The sequence below is a fragment of the Leopardus geoffroyi genome, chromosome B1 (genome assembly GCF_018350155.1).
Source record: "Leopardus geoffroyi isolate Oge1 chromosome B1, O.geoffroyi_Oge1_pat1.0, whole genome shotgun sequence".
In the NCBI taxonomy this organism is placed as follows: Eukaryota; Metazoa; Chordata; class Mammalia; order Carnivora; family Felidae; genus Leopardus; species Leopardus geoffroyi.
The window spans coordinates 156,372,745-156,394,356 of NC_059327.1; the positions used below are offsets into that span (position 1 = coordinate 156,372,745).

General features: G+C 35.9%; 1 long non-coding RNA gene across 1 annotated transcript in view; it reads left to right on the forward strand.

Moving 5' to 3' along the window:
- Positions 1–21,021, forward strand: part of LOC123595938 — a 60,508-nt gene extending 39,487 nt beyond the window's left edge. The window contains exon 2 of the long non-coding RNA XR_006711444.1: positions 20,894–21,021. This is a non-coding gene — a long non-coding RNA (uncharacterized LOC123595938). The remainder of the gene's footprint in view (positions 1–20,893) is intronic.
- The last annotated feature ends 591 nt before the right edge of the window (positions 21,022–21,612 follow it).

The following is a 21,612-nucleotide window of genomic DNA, read 5'->3' on the forward strand; positions in this document are numbered from 1 at the left end:
TGGCAACAAAGAAGTAGTGATTTTAATGTAATAAAAGTTATGAATAATCAAGAATATATAAAATTAATCTCCATCCACCTCATTATTGGCTCTACAATTTTCAAAATTTAACATTAGGTGATTTATACAATTTAATGAAATAATTGCAAAAGAACATTTATATAGTTCTTCCTTTATATGTTGAGAAGAATGTAGATATGTATTAGATATACTATTAATAGTGACACTATCAACATGAATTAAAAAATTTAATATTCATTGAGAACATGTATATTTGATATTTTTCTAACTTAACCTGAGTGTAACTACTATTCTCCTTAATTTACAAATAAGGATACTGAACCACAGAGAAATTAAGATTTTTGTGCAATAAACTGCAAGAAATTAGTGGAATCAAAAACCAAACACAGGAATGTAGATTTTAGATGTACATAATTTAAGCATAGCCATGCTAACTTTATGATGACATGTTTACAATTTTGTATAGTTGTTGGATCATATTGATGGGTATGATGATAATAGGAAAGATTATACACTTCTTTATTTTTAAGTAATTCTGATTAATTAGATTTTATGAGAAACATCAAGATGAATTATATTTAAGGATACAAACAATTCATGTCCCAATAAGCCATGCTTGTAGAGAGATGAAAATGCCAAATGTAAGCCCTGTGTTAGTTATCTTTTGCTACATAAAAGGGTATCACAGGTTTAATGGCTTAAAACAAGACACATTTGCTATGTCATAATTTCTGTAGGTTAGTAGTCCACTCACAGCTTAGCTTGGTTTTCTGTTCAGAGCCTCATGAGGCCACAATCAAGCATCAGTGGAACTATTCACATCTGGAGGCTCAACCAGGAAGATTCTGCTTCCAAGCTTATCAAGCTAAACATAAGTTGTTGGAGAAATTATTTCCTTGTGGTTTTCTGACTTGGGGACTTTGTGGGGGTTTTTGTTGTTGTTGTTGTTGTTGTTGTTGTTTTGTGTTGCTGGTTATTAGCTAGAGACCATTAAACTTAGCTGCCTTATTTCACTTAGCTTAATGACCCCAGGGTACATCTGTGTTGTTGCAAATGGCAGAATTCCTTTCTCTCTCATAGCTGAATAATATTTTATATATATATCTCACATATCTTTTTATCCATCTGTCATTGTACACTTAGGTTGTTTCCATATCTTGGCTATTGTGAATAATGCTGCCATAAACATGCTAATGCACATCTTTTCATTATCGTGTTTCATTTTCTTCAGATATATACCTAGAAGTGAGATTGCTGGAGCATATTATGATATAGATCATAGTTGTTCTATATATTTATGTTTTTTGAGGAGCCTCAATAATGTTTTCCATAGTGACTGAACTAATTTACATTCTAAACAACAATGTTAAAGAGCTTTATTTTCTCCATAAACTCAACGGTACTTGTCCTTGTTTTCCTGATAGTTATTTAACAGATGTGAGGTGATATTTCATCAGTTTTCATTTCCCTGATGATTAGTGATGTTAAGCATTTTTCAGGTACCTGTTGGCCATTTGTATGTCTTTTTTTTGAAAAAAAAAAAAAAAAAAAAAAAGCACAGTCAGGTCCTCTGCCCATTTCTTAATCAGATGGTTTTTGTTAAGTTCTTTATATATTGGATATTAACTCCTTATGCAATAGTTTCAAACATTTTCTCTCATTCTATAAGTTACCTTCTCATTTTGTCTATTGTTTCTTTTTCTTTGAATCCTTTAAGTTTGATTTAGTCTCATTGTTGATGTTTGGTTTCGTTTCTTGTTCTTTAGGTATTGTATCTAAAAAAAATATTGCCAAAACCAATGTCATGGAGCTTCTTTTTTTCTGTTAGGAATTTTAAAGTATCAGGTCTTCTTTTTAAGTCTTTAATCTATTTTGAATTAATTTTTGTAAGTGGTATAAGGATCTAATATTTGTCTGCATATATTTATCCAGTTTCCCCCACACCATTTGTTAAACAGACTATTTTTCCCCATTGAACATTCTTGGCTCCCTTGTCAAATATTTGTTGACTCCATATGTGAAGACTCATTTTCAGGCTCTCTATTCCATTGGAATGTGTGTCTGTTATGCCAGTACTATATTGCTTTAATTACCATAGTTTTGTAATATAGTTTGAAATAACAAGGAAGTATCATTCCTCTTGATTTATTCTCATTTTTCAGGGTTGCTCTGGCTCTTCTGGATCTTTTGTAGTTCCACATGAATTATATATAGTATTTCTGTGAAAAATTCCACTGGAAGTTCTATAGGGATTGCATGAATATGTAGATGACTTTGGGTAGTATGGACATTTTAACAATATTATTCGTGTCAATGAGCATGGGATGTCTTTCCACTTTTTGTGTGTGCCTTCTTCAATTTCTTTTATGAGAATCTTGTAATTTTCATCATACAGATATTTCACTTCCTTGGTTAAATTTATTCCTAAGTATTTTATTGTTTTTGATGTTACTGTAAAAGAGACATCTTTTTATATTTCTTTTTCAGAAATTTTCTTGTTTGTGTCTACAAACATAAGATTTATGCAAGTTGACTCTAAATCCTATAACTTTACTAAATTTGTTGATTAATTCCAACAGTTATTTGGTTGATTATTTAGAATTTTCTACATATAAGATCATATCATCTACAAATAATGACAATTTTATTTCCTTTTTTATTTGGATGCCTTTTATTTCCATGCCTGCTTACCCAAGATAGGACTTCCAATACTGTGTTGAATAACAGTGGTGAGACTGAGCATCCTTGTCTTATTCTTATAGGAAAATCTTTCCCTGTTGAGTGTGGTGTTAGCTGTGCATTGGTTGTATATGATCTTCATTATCCTGAGGTATATTCCTTCTGTACTCAATTTGTGGAGAGATTTTATTATTATTTAAATATTTATTTATTTTGAGAGAGAGAGAGAGAATGAGCTGGGTAGGAACAGAGAGAGAGGTAAAGAGAGTCCCAAGCGGGCTTCATACCCAGTGGGTATGGAGCCCAATATGGGGCTTGATTTGTGCTGGTGAGATCACAAACTGAGCTGATAGCAAGAGTTGTATGCTTAGTCAACTGAGCCACCCAGACTCAGAGATTTAATATTTAATGGTTATTTTATTATTTAATGTTTACCATTTAATGTTACTATTTTCTTTTATTATTTTAACATGTATTTTTTTCAAATGTCTTTTCTGCATCTATTGAGATGATCATGTGGTTTTTATGTTTCATTCTATTAATGTGGTGCATCACATTTATTGATTTGCATATGTTAAACTATCTTTGCATCCAAGGAATGATTCTCACTAGATCATGATGTATTTCCTTTTAATGTGTTGTTGAATTATGCTATATTTTTAAAGAACTTTAGAACAGAAGAGGGTCTAAGATGGCAGCAGAGTAAGACCCTGAACTCACCTCCTCCATGGATACATCAAATCTACACCTATATATAGAGCAATTTCTCCTGAATAACTAAGGGCTGATTGAACAGCTTTTATACAATAAAAGATACAGGGACCACATAAAGAACGGCAGGAGACACAGAGACGTGGTAACAATGGGAACCCCATTCCCAGTGGTGCAAACTGCAATGGAAAGGGATCATACTAAGGAATCACAAGCAAACACAGACAAAAGCTATAGTTCAGAGAAACCACATGCATGGCACTGTGAGGTGGCAGGGAGGCTCTTCCCCAGAACTAGGACACACAGAGTGGGAATATTTAAGACATTGGGGTTTAAATCCCAGCCAAGCACCAGGGAGGCACCAGAATAGGCAAAGCAGGACAAACTGCCTCATTTGCACGTGCGGCACAGTGAGGAGAGCCTGAACAGGGTGGTTTGGGACACCCGGTCCCTGGAGGGGAGACTGGGGTGTCACCATTTTTCTCATCACCAACAAGGTGGAGCTTTAGGGATTGGACATGGGCCCACAGGGGAGGCAGGACCCACCTACACTAAACCACACCCCTCCACACCTGGTAACTGCTTATCTACTAGAGCAGGACTGATGCTGACTAAACAGACAGCTCCTCCTCCAGACCTGCACTGCTGCATTGGGTGGTTTAATTCTTGGGAAGTTCTTATTATATAGATATATTCTTCCTTCCTTTTCTCCTTCTTATCTCTTCTGTCCTCTAGTCTTGTTACTCTGGTTGTTGGTTTGTTTAAGCAGACATATTTAGTCCATTCTCTTGGTATGTGTTCCACACCTTCCTTTTTATTTTCCTTTTTCTCTTTCTGGATTAAGCCATATAGTATCTCTGGTCAATTTTATTTTCTTTTCTTTTTCCCCTGCCCGTGTCTTTTCCCTCTTTGTATGGGATAAGGCCTCTTCCATCAGCACCCTGTTGTTTACTTGTAGCTGGTGTTTCTGGTTTTTTTATTTTCATTTGTTTTTTGTTTGTTTGTTTTCCTTTCCAGGGCTCTTTTAATGAAAAAATCAAAGCACACCTGGTGGAGGGTCCAAAACATCACTATGAGTAGGGAGATAAAGTAACCAAAGTCACAACAACAGAGAGCAAATAATACTCTCTAAAAAATACCTCCTAAAGGGCCAGAACTTGGACACTGTATGACTCCTTTTTAATATAGTAGTGCTCACAGGTGCAGGACATGTTACAATATTTTAAAACACATAAGGGATACATATTTTAAAACTAGCCAAAATGATGAAATGGAAGAATTCTCCTGAAAAGAAATTTCAGGAAGAAATGACAGCTAAAGAATTGATCAAAACAGATGTAAACAATATAACTGAACAAGAATTCAGAATAATAGTCATTAGGTTAATCACTGGGCTAAAAAAAAGCATAGAATACAGCAGAGAATCTATTGCTGAAGAGATCAAGGAACTAAAAACTAGTCATGATGAGGTAAAAAGTTCTGTAAAGGAGGTGCAAAATAAACTAGGGGCGGTGTCAGCAAGAATTGAAGAGACAGAAGGGAGATTAAGTGAAATAAAGATAAAATGATGGAAAAAGATGAAGCTGAGAAAAAGAGAGATAAAAAAATTCTGGACCATGAGGGGAGAATTAGAGAACAAAGTGATTCAATGAAACAGAACAATATATGTATCATAGGAGTTCCAGAAAAAGAGAGAAAGGGGCTGAAGTTATACTTGAACACATCATAGCTGAAAACATCTCCAATCTGGAGAAGGAAACAGACATCAAAATCCAGGAGGCGCAGAGAACTTCCTTCAGACATAACTTGAACCGATATTGTGCAAGACATAGCATAGTGAAACTGGCAAAATACAAGGATAAAGAGAGAATTCTGAAAGCAGCCAGGGATAAACGGGCCTTCACCTACAAGGGTAGACATTTAAGGGAAGTAGCAGACCTATCTACTGAAACTTGGCAGGCCAGAAAGGAGTGGAAGGAAATTTTCAATGTGCTGAATAGGAAAAATATGCAGCCAATAATCCTTTATCCACCAAGTCTGTCATTCAGAATAGAAGGAGAGATAAAGGTTTTCCCAAACAAACAAAAACTGAAGGAATTCATCACCACTAAACCAGCCCTACAAGAGATCCTAAGGGGGACTCTGTGAGTGGAATGTGGCAAAGACCACAAAGGACCAGAGACATCACTACAAGCATGAAACCTACAGATAACACAATGACTCTAAACCCATATCTTTCCATAATAACACTGAATGTAAATGGGCTAAATGCTCCAACCAAAAGACATGGTTTATCAGAATGGATAAAAGAACAAGACCCATCTATTTGCTGTCTACAAGAGACCCATTTTAGACCTGAGAACACCTTCAGATTGAAAGTGAGGGGATAGGGAACTATCATGCTACTGGAAGTCAAAAGAAAGCTGGAGTAGCCATACTTATATTAGAGAAACTAGATTTTAAACTAAAGGCTGTAGCAAGAGATGAAAAAGGACATTATGTCATAATTACAGGGTCTATCCATCAAGAAGAGCTAACAATTATAAATGATTATGCACCAAATTCAAAAACACCCAAATATATAAAACAATAACAAACATAAGCAGTCTTATGTGGTAGAATGTGGTAATTGCAGGGGACAGAAATGGACAGATCATCTAGACAGAAAATCAATAAAGAAACAATGGCCTTAAATGATACATTACCACAGATGGACTTGACACATACATTCAGAACTTTCTATTCTAAAGCAGCAGAATATGTTCTTGAGTGAACATGGAATATTCCCCAAGATAAAGCATACACTGGGTCACAAAACAGCCCTCAATAAATATAAAAGAATTGAGATCATACCATGCACACTTTCAGACCACAATGCTATGATGCTTGAAGTCAACCACAGGAAAAGTTTGGAAAACCTCCAAATTCATGGAGGTTAAAGAATGAACAGGTCAACTAGGCAATTAAAGAAGGAATTAAAAAATGTATGTAAACAAATGAAAATGAAAACACAACAATCCAAACCCTTTGGGATGAAGCAAAGGCACTGCTAAGAGGAAAATACACTGTAATCCAGGCCTATCTCCAGAAACAAGAAAAAACCCAAATACAACATTGAACAGCACACCTAAAGGAACTAGAAGCAGAACAACAAAGAAACCCAAAAGCCAGCAGAAGAAAAGAAATAATAAAGATCAGAACAGAAATAAACAATATAGAATCCAAAAAAAAAATCACAAAACAAAAAAACAACAGAACAGATCAATGAAACTAAGAGTTGGTTTTTTGAAAAAAAAAATAAACAACATTGATAAACCCCTAGGAAGACTTCTCAAAAAGAAAAGAGAGAGGACCAAAATAGATAAAATCAAAAATGAAAATGGATTTATCACAACCAATTCCTCAGAAATATAAACAATTATCAGAGAATACTATGAAAATTATATGCCAACAAACTGGACAACCTGGAAGAAATGGATAAATTCCTAGACACCCACACACTACCAAAACTCAAGTGGGAAGACATAGAACATTTGAACAGATCCATAACTAATAAAGAAATTGAATCAGTTATCTAAAATCTCCTAACAAATAAGAGTCCTGGACCAGATGGATTCCCAGGAGAATTCTACCAGACATTTAAAGCAGAGTCAATACCTATCTTTTTCATGCTGTTCCAAAAAACAGAAATGGAGGAAAACTTCTGGACTCATTCTATGAAGCTAACCTTACCTTGATTCCCAAATCAGACAGAGACCCACAACAAAGAAGAATTAGAGGCCAATATCCCTGATGAACATGGATGCAAAAATTCTCAACAAGATGCTAGAAAATCGAATTCAACAGCACATAAAAAGAAGTATTTACCATGATCAAGTGGGATTCATTCCTGGGCTGCAAGGCTGGTTCAACATTCACAAATCAATCAATGTGATACATCACATTAATAAATGCATGGATAAGAACTATATGATCCTGTCAACAGATGCAGGAAAAACATTTGACAAAATGCCCCATTGTTTTTTGATAAAAAAAAAAAAAAAAAAAACTCAAGAAAGTCGGGATAGAAGGAACATACCTAAACATCATAAAAGCCATATATGAAAATCCCACAGCTAATATCATTCTCAATGGGGAAAAATTGAGAGCTTTCCCCCTGAGATCAGGAATACGACAGGAATGTCCACTCTCAACACTGTTGTTTACAATAGTGTTGAAAATCCTAGCATCAGCAATCAGACAACAAAAGGAAATCAAAGGCATCAAAATTGGCAAAGAAGACGTAAACTTTCACTTTTCACAGACAACATGATACTCTACATGGAAAACCTGAAAGGCTCCACCAAAAGACTACTAGAACTGATACATGAATTCAGCAAATTAGCAGGGTACAAAATCAATGTACAGAAATTGGTTGCATTTCTGTACACCAATAATGAAGCAACAGAAAGAGAAATCAAGAAACTTATCCCATTTACAATTGCACCAAGAACCATAAACTACATAGGAATATACCTAACCAAAGAGGTAAAAGATCTGTATGCTGAAAACTAAAAAAACTTAAGAAAGAAATTGAAGAAGATACAAGGAAATGGAAAAACATTCCATGCTCATGGATTAGAAGAATAAATATTGTTAAAATGTCAATGCTACCCAAAGCAATCTACACATACAATGCAATCCCAATAAAAATTGCACTGGCATTCTTCTCAAAGCTAGAACAAACAATCCTAAAATTTGTATAGAACCACAAAAGACCTCAAATAGCTAAAGTAATATTGAAGAAGAAAACTAAAGCAGGAGGCATCACAATCCTAGACTTTAGCCTCTACTACAAAGTTGTAATCATCAACACAGTATGGTATTGGCACAAAAAGAGACACATAGACCAATGGAATAGAGACTCCAGAATTGGACCCACAAATGTATGGCTGACTAATCTTTGACAAAGGAGAAAAGAGTATCAAATGGAAAAAAGACGGTCTCTTTAGCAAATGGTGCTGGGAGAACTGGACAGCACCATGAAGAAGAATGAAACTAGACCACTTTCTTACACCATACACAAAAATAAACTGAAAATGGATGAAAGACCTCAATGTGAGATAGGAAACCATCAAAACCCTAGAGAAGAAAGCAGGCAACAACCTCTTTTACCTCAGCTGCAGCAATTCCTTATTTGACACATCTCCAAAGGCAAGGGAATTAAAAGCAAAAATGAACTATTGGGTCCTCATCAAGATAAAAAGCTTCTGCACTGCAAAGGAAACAATCAACAAAAGTAAAATGAATTGACAGAATGGGAGAAGATATTTGCAAATGACATATTGGTTAAAGGGTCAGTATCCAAAATCTATAAAGAACTCACCAAACTCATTACCTGAAAAACAGATAATCCAGTGAAGAAATGGGCAGAAGACATGAATAGACACTTTTCTAAAGAAGACATCCAGATGGCCAACAGACACATGAAAAGATGCTCGACGTCTCATCAGGGCAATACAAATCAAAACCACACTGAGATACTACCTCACACCGGTCAGAGTGGCTAAAATGAACAGATCAGGAGACTATAGATGCTGTTAAGGATGTGGAGAAATAGGAATCCTCTTGCACTGCTAGTGGGAATGCAAACTGGTGCAGCTGCTCTGGAAAACAGTGTGGAGGTTCCTCAAAAAATTAAAAATACAACTACCCTACAACCCAGCAATAGCACTACTGAGAATTTATACAAAGGATACAGGAATGCTGATACATAGGGGCACATGTACCCCAATGTTTATAGCAGCACTCTCAACAATAGCCAAATTATAGAAAGAGTCTAAATGTACATCAACTGATGAATGGATAAAGATGTGGTTTATATATATAATTCAATACTACTTGGGAATGAGAAAGAATGAAATCATGCCATTTGCAACAACGTGGATGGATGTGGAAGGTATTATGCTGACTGAAATAAGTCAGTCAGAGGATACATATTATATGTTTTCACTCATTTGTGGATCTAGAGAAACTTAACAGAAGTCCATGGGGGAAGGGAAGGGGAAAAAAATAGTTACAAACAGAGAGGGAGGGTGGAAAACCATAAGAGACTCTTAAAGCCAGATAACAAACTTAGGGTAGATGAGGAGATAGGGGAGAGGGGAAAATGGGTGATGGGCATTGAGGAGGGCACTTGTTGGGATGAGCACTGGGTATTGTATGTAAGCAATGAACCACAGGAATGTACCCTAAAAACCAAGAGCATACTTTGCACATTGTATGTTAGCCAATTTGACAATAAATTATATTTTTAAAAAAGCTGTAGTTCAGAAGAGCTAGAACATAAGGGTTGATTTTCCACCATATGGTGGGGGGTCTGCTGGACCCTTCTTTGGGATTAGGTGCTGGCATTCTGTAAGGTTTATATATATACTCCCTTCATCCAGTTAGCACACACAAAAGCAGGATCGAGTCAGTGTTCTGCCTCAAAAGTCCCAGGTCCCTAAACCACACCAACCCTATATTTCTCCTTAAGGAAAGCCCTCCTGCACCCACCTGAGCTCCAGACATCCCAGGAAAATGATTCCAGCACAGCACATACCAGGACATCTCCAGAGAGTGCCCACTACAGCTCCAGTTGTCTTGCCAAGATGAAAAAGGCTAAAAGCACTGCTGGACACTCCAGGCCTGTACCTACCTTATCTCCAGACAACATACTAGGGCATCCCTGTGCAAATCAACCTGGGAGCTCCCATCCCACACTTGCTTTAGCTCCTGCATTCCTACCATGGTTCTCCCACTTCTCCTCAAGCCAACTGCCAGGGTGACACCTGTGTGGAATTCCCCAAGACCCCCCTGGCCCATGCCCACTGAAGCTCCAGACATCTTGACATGGTATCCCTGTGTACAATGCCCCAGGAACTCCTAACCTGAGCTCTTTTCAGCTCTAGCTGTTCCACAGGTTGGAATCAGAGTAGAATACCCCAGGAATACCAGTCTTAACCTGCTATACCTCCAGCCAAAGCTGCCAAGCACAGAAAATCTACACAGGGGATAATTCCTACATAAGGCCTTTCCTTCAAGACTAGGAGAAGTAGCTGTTCTGCCTAATTCATTGAAATAAACACAGAAAGTAAAACGATATTAAGAGAAAAGGAATATGCTCCAAATTTAATAACCAGAGAAAATGTCAGATAACTAAATAGCGATAAGTAATCTACCTGATAAAAAGTTCAAAGTAAAGATGCTCACCAGACTTGAAAATAAAGTGGGTATGAATTCAGTGAGAACTGAAAGGGAAGATATAAAACAGAACCAACCAGAGTTGGAGAATACAATAACTGAAATTAAAAATACACTAGAGGAAATCCATAGCACATTAGAGGATACAAGAGAATGGATTAGCCATCTGGAAGACAAGCTAAAGGAAAGCACTCAAGCTAAACAGCAAAACAAACAAACAACATAGGTTAAAAGACATCTTAGACAACAAGTGTACTGAAATTTGTAATATAGAGGATCCAGAAGGAGCAGAGAGAGAGAAAGGGGCAGAAAAACTTACTTGAAGAAATAATAGCTAAAAACTTTCCTAAACTGGGGAAGGAAACAGATATTCAGGTATAGGAAGCATAGTAGCTCCAAACAAGATGAACCCATGGAGGTCTACACAATGACACATAATAATTCAAATGGTAACAACTAAAAACACGGAAGAATCTTAAAAGCAGCAAGAGAACAGCAATTAGTTATGCTCAAGGGGAAAACACATATGGCTATCAGCTGATTTTTTAGCGGAAACTTTGAGTATATCATGTCACTTCCTTCTGGACTTCCAGGTGCTGAAGGGAAAACACCTACAACCAACAATACACTACCTGGCCAGGTTATAATTCAGAATTTGAAGACTGATAAAGAATTTCTCAGACAAACAAAAGTTAAAAGAGTTCATCACAATTTGACCAGATTTACAAAGAATATTAAAGGGAGTTCTTTAAGTAGCAAAGAAAAGGAAGACCATAATTAGAAGAAAATTATCAGACGGGGCGCTTGGGTGGCTCAGTCGGTTGAGCGTCCAACTTCGGCTGAGGTCATGATCTCACAGCTCGTGAGTTCCAGCCCCGCATCAGGCTCTGTGCTGACAGCTTGGAGCCTGGAGCCTGCTTCAGATTCTGTGCCTCCCTCTCTCTCTGCCTCAACCCACTCGCATTCTGTCTCTGTCTCTCTCAAAAATAAATAAACATTAAAAAAATTTTTTTAAAAAGAAGAAAATTATCAGAGGAAAAAAATCATAGGTAAAAGCAAACAAATACCAAAAGTAGTAGATTGATCACTTATAAAGGTAGTATGAAGGTTGAAAGGCAAAAGTAATAAAATCAAATATATCTGAGAAATTAGTAAAGGGACTCACAAAATAAAAATAAATAAAATATAAAATCATATTCATGAAACATGGAGCGAGTATTAAAATATAGTGCTTTTAGAATGTGTTTGATCTTAATAACCCTCAACTTAATATAGACTGTTATGCACTTAGGATGTTATATATGAACCTCATGGTAACCACAAAACATAAACCTGTAATACATGTGTAAATAATACAGAAAAGATTCCAAGGGTAACACTATAAAAAGTCATCAATCACAAGGGAAGTGAGCAAGAGAAGGAAAATGGAGCAGAGAAGAACAACAAAAACAACAAAAATACAATTAACAAAATGAAAATAAGTACATACCTGGCTATAGTTACTTTAAATAGTCTAGATGTAAATGGTCTAAATGCTCATGTTAAAAGACATAGGGTGACTGCATAAAAATAACAAGATGCAGCATATGAGAGACTCACTTCAGACCTGACGACACATAGAGAAAATTATTGGATAGAAAAGACATTCCATGCACATGGAAATATAAAACAAGCTGGAGTAGCAATACTTAGACAAAATAGACTTGAAAGCAAAAACTGTAGAAAGAGACAAGACATTACACAGTGATAAAATAGATCAGTCTAAAAGGAGGGTATAAAAATTGTAAATATCTATGTACCCAACACAAGAGGACTTAAATATATAAAGAAAATATTAACAGAGATAAGGGGAGAAATTTACAGTTAAATAATATTTATAGGTGACTTTAACATCCTACTGAGATCAATGGATAGATAATCTAGACAGAAAATCAATGATACCGTGCATTTGAATGAAACATTAGACCATAGGGACTTAACAGATACATACATACTATTCCATCCCCAAATAGCAGAATGCACATTCTTTTCAAGTGCACATGGACTATTCTCCTGTATATAGTACATTAGGCTACAAAACAAGTCTCAGTGAATTTAAGAAGATTGAAAGCATATCAAGCAACATTGCTGACCAATGGTATGAAACTAGAAATCAATCACTTAAAAACAAAACTGGAAAAACACAAACATGTGGAGGCCAAATAACATGCTACTAAACAACCAGTGAAGAAATCAAAGAGGAAATAAAAAACATGAAGACAAATGAAAATGGAAGTGCAACGGTGTAAAATCTCTGGAACACAGGAAAAACAGTTCTAACATGGAAGTTTATTGTGATAGAGGCCTAACTCAACAAATAAAAATCTCAAACAACCTAACCATACACTTAAAGGAATGAGAAAAATAAGAACAAATCCCAAAGTTAGTAGAAAAAAAAAAAGGAAATAAAGATCAGGGCAGAAATAAATTAAATAGAAGCTAAAAAAAATAGAAAAGATCAATTAAACCAACAGTTGGTTATTTGAAAAGACACAACAAAACTGATAAACCTTTATCTAGCTCATTAAGGAAGAATAAGAGACAACTCAAATAAATTAAGTCAGTAATGAAAAATAACAATCAACACAAAAAACACAAAGGATTATAAAAAATTACTACAAATAATTATGTGCCAATAAATTGGATAACCTAGGAGGAAATCACTAAGTTCTTACAATACAACCTTCCAGAATAGAATCAAGATAAAAATAAAAATTTGCATGGACTGATTACTAGCAACCAAATTGAATCTGTACTATAAAACCTCCCTAAAAAAAAAAAAAAAAAAAAAAAAAAAAAAAAAGGCCAGCACTGGATAGCTTTAAAGGAGAATTCTACTAAACATTTAAAGAAGAGTTAATACTATTCTTCTCAAACTATTTCAAAAAATAGAAAAAAAAAATATTCCAAATATATTGTACAAGGACAGCATTGCCCTGATACTGAAACCAGGAAGACACACAAAAATTAAATAAACAAATCCAGAAGTAAATACAAAAAGAAAAGAAAAATGAAGGAAAACTTCATGCCAATATTCCTGATGAACATAGATGTAAAAATCCTCAGCAGAATACAAGCATACTGCGTTCAACAATACATTAAAAAGATCGTTAACCAAGTCAAGTGGAGTAGTGCAAGGATGTAATGATGGTTCAATATCTGCAAGCCAATCAATGTGGTACATCACATTAACAAAATGAAGGGTAAAACCATATGATTATCTTAATAGATGCAGAAAAAGCATTTGACAAAATTTAACATCCATTCATGATAAAAACTCTCAACAAAGTGGGTCTATAGAAAATATACCTCAACATAATAAAGATCAAATATGACAAATCTACAACATTATTCTTAATGGGGAAAAACTGAAAGCTTTTCCTCTAAGATCAAGGATAAGACAAGCATGTCCACTGTCACAAATTGTGTTCAAAACAGTACTGGACATTCTAGCCACAGTAATTAGACAAGAAAAGGAAACTGGAAAAAATCCAAATTGGTAAGAAAATAGTAAAACTGTCACTATTTGCAGATGACATGACACTATAAAAAATGTAGACTCTACCAAAAAAACTATTATAAGTAATAAGTGCTTTCATTAAAGTTGCAGGATATGAAATTAATACACAGAAATCTATTGTATTTCTATACACTAATAATGAATTAGCAGAAAGACAAATTAAGAAAACACTTCCATTTACTATTGCACCAAAAAGAATAAAATATCTAGGCATAAATTTAACCAAGGATATGAAAGACCTGTGCTCTGAAACTACAAGATATTTAGGAAAGAAGTTGAAGATGACATAAACAAAAGGAAAGAGAGCACACACATATGGATTGGAAGAATTACTGTTTTTAAAATGCCCATACTACTCAACAAAATCTACAGATGCAATGCAATCCCTATAAAAATATCAATAGCATATTTCACAGAACTGGAACAAATAATCCTAAAATTCGTATGGAACCACAAAAAAAAAAAACCCTTGAATAGCCAATGCACTCTTGAGAAAGAATGAAAAGCTGGAGGTATCACAATTCCAGATTACACTATGTACTACAAAGGTGGAGTAATCATACCAGTGTGGTTCACACAAAAAAAGACATAGATCAATGGAACAGGATAGGTCCAGAAATAAACCACACTTATGTAGTCAATTATTAGTCTATGAGAAAGAAGGCATCAATGTACAATAAGGAAAAGACAATTTCTTTAATAAATGGTGGTGTGCATTTAATGCACATACAAAAGAATGATACTGGGCCACTTTCTTATACTATACACAAAAATAAACTCAAAATGTAACTAAAGATCTAAATGAAAGACCTGACACCATAAAAATCCTAAGAGCAAATGTAGGCTGTAATCTCTCGGACATTGGCCTTAACAACATTTTTCAGGATATGTCTCCTTGGTCAAGGGAAACAAAAGCACAAATAAATTACTATGACTATACCAGACTAAAAAGCTTTTGCACAGTGATGGAAACCATCAACAAAATGAAGAGGCAACCTACTTAATAGGAGACGTTTACAAACGATATATCTGGTAAGGAGTGAATATCCAAAATACATAAAAAACTCATACAACTCAACACCAGAAAACAAATAATCCAATTCAAAATGGGCACAGGACCTGAATAGATATTTTCCAGAAGAATACCTACAGATGACCAGCAGCCACATGAAAAGATGCTCACCATTACTAATTATCAGTGAAATGCAAATCAGAACCACAATAACACCTCACAGCAGTCAGAATGGCTAGTAACAAAAACAAAAAATAAATAAGTATTGGTGACTATGTGGTAAAAACAGAACCTTTGTGCACTGTTTGTAGGAATGTAAATGGCTGCAGCTACTGTGAAAAACAGTACGAAGTTTCCTCAAAAAAAAAAAAAAAAAGTAAAAATAGAAATACCATATGATCCAGTAATTCTGCTACTGGGTATTTACCCAAAGAAAACAAAAAGCACTACTTTGAAAGGATATGGAAGCAACCTAAGTGGCCAATGATAGATGAATGGATAATGAAAATGTGGTGTGTGTGTGCTTGTGCATGCACATACAACACACACACATAATGGAATAATACCCATAAAAATTAAATCTTACTATTTGCAACAACATGGATCGATGTATAAGATATTAAGTGAAGTAAGTGGAAGAAAAAGAAACATGATTTCAATTATATGTGGAATTTAAAAACAACAAAAATAAAAACATTTGGGGCGACTGCGTGGCTCATTTGGTTAAATGACTCTTGACCTCAACTCAGGTCTTGATCTAAGGGTTGTGAGCTACAGCCCACTTTGGGCTCTGTGCTGGGTGTGGAGCCAACATAAAAAAATAAAATTAAAAAGTTAAAACAATAAAAGCAGACTGATAAATACAGAGAACCGGTGATTGCCAGAGGGGAGGGGAGTGGGGGAATGGTCTAAATAGGGGGAAGGAATTAAGTGGTACAAAGTTCCAGTTATGAAACCAGTCACAGGGATGAAAAGTATAACATTGGAAATGTAATCAATAATATTTTATGTTGACAGATGGTGACCATACTTATTATGGTATTTTTGTAATATATGGAATTGCTGAATCACTGTTCACCTGAAACTAATATAACATGTTAACTACACTTCAATATTAAAATTGCATCTATATTAATCAAGGATACAGATTTACAATTTTTTGTTCTTGTAGTGTTTTTCTCTGGCTTGGTATCTGGGTAATGCTTGTCTTGTAGAATGAGTTTGGGAATATTCCCTCTGTTCAATATTTGGGGAAGATTTGGATAAGAATTGGCATTAATTCTCCTTTAAATGTCTGTTAGGGGGCGCCTGGGTGGTGCAGTCGGTTAAGCGTCCGACTTCAGCCAGGTCACGATCTCGCGGTCCGTGAGTTCGAGCCCCGCGTCGGGCTCTGGGCTGATGGCTCAGAGCCTGGAGCCTGTTTCCGATTCTGTGTCTCCTTCTCTCTCTGCCCCTCCCCCGTTCATGCTCTGTCTCTCTCTGTCCCAAAAATAAATAAACGTTAAATGTCTGTTAGAATTCACCAGTGAAGCCATCTGGTCCCAGGGTTTCTGTGTTGTGAAGTTTTGATTACTGATAAGTCTTTTTACTCATTATTTGTCTGTCCAGATTTTCTATTTCTTCATGATTAAATCTTGGTAGGTTGTACGTTTCTAGGAATTTTTCTATTGCTTCTAGGTTATTCCATTTATTGGCATAGTCATAGTAGGCTCTTAGGATTCTGTGTATTTCTGTGGTGTCCGTTACAATTTATCCCCTTTATTTTAGTCTTTTTTTTCTAAGTTAGTCTAGATAAAGGTTTGTCAGTTTAGGGGCGCCTGGGTGGCTCAGTCGGTTGGGCGTCCGACTTCAGCCAGGTCACGATCTCGCGGTTCGTGAGTTCGAGCCCCGCGCCGGGCTCTGGGCTGACGGCTCAGAGCCTGGAGCCTGCTTCTGATTCTGTGTCTCCCTCTCTCTCTGCCCCTCCCCCGTTCATGCTCTGTCTCTCTCTGTCTCAAAAATAAATAAACGTTAATTAAAAAAAATAAAAAATAAGGTTTGTCAGTTTAACCAGCTTAGTTCTGTTCTTTTCTATCATTTTTCTTGTCTCTATTTATTTCCACTCTGATCTTTGTTATTTCTTTCTTGCTAATCTTGGGCTTAGTTTGTTACTCTTTTTCTACTTCCTAAGGCATAACGTTAGGTTGTTTGAGATCATGTTTTCTTAACATAATCATTTATTATGATAAACTTTCCTCTCAGAGCTGCTTTTGCAGCATCCCATAGATTTTGGTGTTCTGTATTTCCACTTTCATTTGTTTTATTTCCATTTTGATTTCTTCTTCAACCCATTGGTTGTTCAAAGGTGAGTGAATTGTTTTGTTTCCACATGTTTGTAAATTTTCTAGATTTCCTCTTTTGTTGATTTCTAGTTTCATACCATTGTGGTCAGAAGAGACACTTGGTATGATTTCAGTGTTCTAAATTTGCTAAGATTAGTAAGAGTCAATTCCCCTTTAGTCACTTTCCAGTTCAGGGATATTTTTATTCCCTGTTCTTTCTCCCAAGGAAATCTAAGTTGTCAAATACAAGTTCGCTTACTAAAAAGCAGTGTTTAGTAATATTGGAAGTGGTTTTTCTTAGTCCATTCTGTTGGCTGCTTCTCAGTTATAGATTGTCTTTTATCTGATCTTGGCCACTGGTCTCTCCCCTGCTGGATCTGCTGCTGTTGTACAGAATTCTATCATGATCTTTGTTTCATTTGGCCTAAGATACATCCCTTGAAAATATTCTTATTTTCCAAACTTGAGAGTTTTCCCATTCTGCTGGCCATTTCAGCCACTCAAATATCACTCTTCAGGGGCAAAGCACAGGAACTCTCAGCAAGCAAGGGAGGCAGGATTCTATAAATTTCTTTCAAGATTGTTCAGTTTAAATAAATGTCCTTCATTACTACTCCATTATTCTGGTATCTAAAGAGAAGAATTAACTGGGAGTCTGCTCTTATATCCAAATATCTGAAGACCTGGTATTTAGAAGAGATGATGTATTATTTCAAACAGAACAGAACAACTGTGTTGCATCTTATCTGCCTTCAATCCCTAAGCTCCCACTGCATAGTTTTGTTTCTAATAGTCAAGTGTGACAAACTTTTTGCTATGCTGGACCTTAATTCTTGTTGTTTCTGAGTCTGGAAAGAATTCCTGTGAGACTGTCTCCTATTTAGAATTCAAATCTCAGCTCCAATGTTGCTTCTTCCAAAAAGGCTTGCTAAACACCTACTCTCAGAAGTCACCTAGTCACTCCCAGTTATTTCTTCCTTTTTCCCCTTAATCCTATTATTTCACCTTTCTTCTTTCTCAATGCACATATCTGGTGGCTTATTGACTTATTTCCTACTTTTATTGTGAGGTTAGGAGCTTTGTCCAGTGTCTCATTTGTCTTCCAAATATAGGCCAAGGCCTGGCACATGATGGATAAATCGCTGCTTAATGAATAAATAACATAATGAATATACACATGTTGTTCTTATCTCTTATTTAGTTGTGATGATGGCATGAGAAACACAGTCAACTTCTGAGGATATGTGTGCTGACTGCTGTTCAACTGTTTATAACTCTTTATTCAATCAGGTATTTTGTATAAAAAATGCAAGTAAGTCTACTATACCAAATATGTTATGAATGCCTGATTGCAAAATTTAAAATAGGCTTTGTACCAGATATTACTTTATTTTAACACAGAATATTATTTTTAAGTACCAGAGGAAATGAAATTTGACTTAAGTTAAAGTTAAGGGAATTAAGGCATCTATAATCTATAACAAAGAAAAGTATTGAAATCTAGAAAATTAGATATTATAAAAAAAAACTATTTTACAGGTAAATTATAATTCCACTTTTTTTTAATGTTTATTTTTGAGAGAGAGATAGAGCTTGAGCAGGGGAGGAGCAGGGAGAGAGGGAGTCACAGAATTCAAAGCAGGCTCCAGGCTCTGAGCTGAGTACAGAGCCTGATGCAAGATTTGAACTCACAAGCTGTGAGATCATGATCTGAGCTGAAGTCGGGCTTAACTGACTGAGCCACCCAGGTACCCCTAATTCCAACTTAAAAAAAATGTTTTATGCTTATTTTTGAGAGAGAGACAGGGTACAAGCAGGGGAGGGGCAGAGAGAGGGAGACATAGAACCTGAAGCAGGCTCCAGGCTCTGAGCTGTCAACACAGAGCCTTACGTGGGGTTTGAACTCACGAGCTGAGAAATCATGACCTGAGCTGAAGTTGGACTTCATGAACTAAGCCACCCAGGTGCTCTATAATTCCACTTTTAAAGGAAGTGACTTATCAGACTCTGCTATAAAAGGAAAAGAGAATATAGATATTCTCAAAATGAAACAAGAGATGAAAGAAACAGAATATAAAGAGTTACTTAGAGTTTAGAAAAGAAAATTAAAGTAGAAAGCCAAATATAGAATGAGTTTATTATTCACAAATAGCTTTTAAGATTATAATAAAAAGCATTTACAGGGGAGATATTTACAAGGGACATACTCACGGGAGATATTTTAAGAGAGAAATACTCTAGAAAGTAAGAACATTAATGATGATGTTAAACTGGAACAGTACTGTCATGTTATTTGTCAATTTTCTCATTAAAGTGTAGACAAGTGAGAAATAAAGACCTTGAAAAATTGTCAGTTGACAAAAAGCAGATAAAAGAGTAGTAATTAGAAAAATTTACCATATGCAAACCAGTGGGACCTGTCAGCCTTATTTTCTGTGATTTTCAAAGTATTGCCTTATGCACTTACATTTCTGAACAGTCCTCAAGACATGATGTTTTACTGGTCAGTGTATGGAAACTCATTCAGTATTGAAAAGTGCCTGAAAGTCTATAAACAGCCACAGTGAATCTAATTAGAAGGAGAAGTCTAATAAAACACCACAGATCTGTTGCTATGTTGTCAGGTTTAAAACCTTGAACAGTTTGGAAAAGGAAAGTATGAAAATGACTTTTGTACATGTTAATAAGTAGGCGGGCACTATAAAAACTTTGAAATTAGAAATCTTTTTAAAAACCTTAAGGCTATACATTTATTTTTTCAAAAATCCACACACTGTAAATAGCAGTAAATCTATATCTTACAAAGATTTATGAATCTTCCCTGTAACAGACCTGAAGACTGAATGTGTCTTTAAATTTTATCTGTTTGCCCACTGGGATGCGAAAGAGAGTTGACAAAGGATACATGAGTGAAAAGATAATATAAATGAAATTTGAGCAAAAAGGGTGATAGGATATTGCGTGCCACATGAAAGGGAGTAACTGCTCTTCTTTGCTCAGCTTTCTGGTTGGATTTTTACCAATTTTATCTTTCCCAAAGAGAAAGGTATCTTGTAAGAATCAAAAGAATAGGGGCAACCATCTCCAACACACCACTTTCCAGGAAAGCTCGGCATGCAGGTCTACAAATTTATAACAAAACAAGCTTGGTAGAGAAAGAGGCGGATCATGAAGTCATCAAGCTGTTAAAAGTCTTTTGCCAAAGGGAAGCAACGTTTATTTGACCTGTGTTAAAGCCCTAATCGCCAGTGTGAAGATTATTTGGGGGTGGGGACTGTCAATCATGAGGGTAGACCCTTCGTGATATTCTTAGTGCCTTATAAAGAAGAGACCAAAGGGCTTGCTCTCTCTTTCTGTCTCTCTCAGTCATATGAAGATACAATAAGAAGGCCTCCATCTGCAAACCAAGAGAACTCTGACCAGACACTGAACCTGCCATGGTTTTGGACTTCTTTGGCTCCAGAACTGTGAGAAATAAATGTTTGCTTTTAAGTGATCCAGTCTATGGTAATTTCTTGCAGCAGCCTAAGCTGACTAAGCCAGTCAGTGTATAAAATGGTAACACATTACTGTAGATATACATACACACACACACACACACACACACACACACACACAATTGCTTTTCCTTGCATAATATGATGAATTGTACATAAGTCCTTAAGCTGCAATGGAAAGATGAATAATAAGAAAAGACTTAACCTTTAGCAGTGGATATGTGGTTCATATCTTGCCCAAATTCATTGACTTCAAACTTTTGTGAAACTAATCATCAAGAGTGTGTTAATAAGTCACAACTAGTTTAGGTTCTAACTGACTTCATTTATATTTTTTTTAATTTTTTTTTCAACGTTTATTTATATTTGGGACAGAGAGAGACAGAGCATGAATGGGGGAGGGGCAGAGAGAGAGGGAGACACAGAATCAGAAACAGGCTCCAGGCTCTGAGCCATCAGCCCAGAGCCCTGACGCGGGGCTCAAACTCCCGGACCGCGAGATTGTGACCTGGCTGAAGTCGGACGCTTAACCGACTATGCCACCCAGGCGCCCCCATTTATATTTTTAAATTAGAAATTTCATATATT